Below are 1,397 nucleotides of genomic sequence, written 5' to 3'. Positions count from 1 at the left end.
GGAATTACTGGGTCATGTCTTTTAATTTTAGCTATCCTAACGAGGATGTAGTACTATATCATTGTGGTTTTCACTTGCACATCTTTGGATGACTAAAGATATTGAGCATCTTTTTGTTATTTTTTGGTCATTTTTATGTCTTTGGTGATGTGTTTACTAAAACTTTTGCCCACTGTTTTATTGGGTTGTTTTCCTATTATTCAGTTCTAAAAGTTCTTTATATATTCTGGATACAAGTCTTTTGTCAGATATATTGTATTGCAAATTCCCCCTCCCATCTGTGTCTTGCCTTTTTATTTTCTTAATGATGTCTTTCAAAGAACAAAAGTTTTTAATTTTGATGAAGTTAAACTTATGAATCATTTCTTTTATGGTTCATGGTTTTCTTAGAAATCTTCGCCTATTCCAAGGTCACAAAAAAGGTTTTCCATGTTTTCTTCTAGAAATTCACTTTTAGTTTTTAAGCTTATCATCCATTTTTAGTTACTTTCCTCAGGGGCCCCACCAGCCTCAAATCTAAGAGTCAAACTTGCCACCTCTCTGGCCTTCACTCTTTATCCAATAGATTATCAAATTTGGCCCATTCTACTCCCTAAAAAGTACTCTTCTCTACCATTACCAGTTTACTTTTCTTTGACTGTGAAGTCTTAAATCCTTACCTCAATTATTGCCAATCTCTCCCCTCACATTCTCTCCATATTCAGTGGCCGTCCCCTGCCTCTTTCTGGCCATGCCAAGCTCTCAACTCTTAGACCTAGTTAATTTCTTCCAAGAGAGCCTTTGGGATTCCAACCTGAAAATCCTTGACTAAATCAATTTCTGCCCACCCATGCAGTTTCTCTTAGCACTACGTACCTCTTAGAAGAGATTTCGCTAATCGCAAATTTTAATTTTGTGTGATTTTCCCTTTAACGTTATCCTCCTCCACCAGGTCTATCCTCAAGAGTCCAGGGACTGTTTTATTCCCACATTGTACTCTCAACAACTTGAACAGGGCCTAGGACGTGGATGAAAGCCTAAGTACATATGTGATGAACGAATAGGTAAATCAGGAAAAAGGAATAGGGATAGGCTGATGGTTGCTTGTAGTCCCCTCAGTGGTAATACCAGACGCGAAATAATAACAGCCTCTGCCCTTTTCCCAGCAGCAGACGAAAACCTGTTAGATCTGAGCAGGAAGGCCTTTCGATTCAAAGTAGGGAGGAAAAGTGTGTGATCCCAAGCCGCGGCCAAAATTCGCTCAAACCTGCACTGCTTCAGGTCCTCGCTACCCAGAAAGTAGAGCGGGACAGAGGAGGTCGGTTCCTGGAGATTTCGCCACAGAAGTCTATCTGCAGCAGTACAGCGCCAACTGCACCGGCTCAGCTCAGCTGCCAGGCGACCGCGTGGGTGGGCGG

Source organism: Pteropus alecto, unplaced genomic scaffold, assembly GCF_000325575.1.
Source record: "Pteropus alecto unplaced genomic scaffold, ASM32557v1 scaffold75, whole genome shotgun sequence".
Lineage (NCBI taxonomy): Eukaryota > Metazoa > Chordata > Mammalia > Chiroptera > Pteropodidae > Pteropus > Pteropus alecto.
This window is presented reverse-complemented; position numbering follows the sequence as displayed.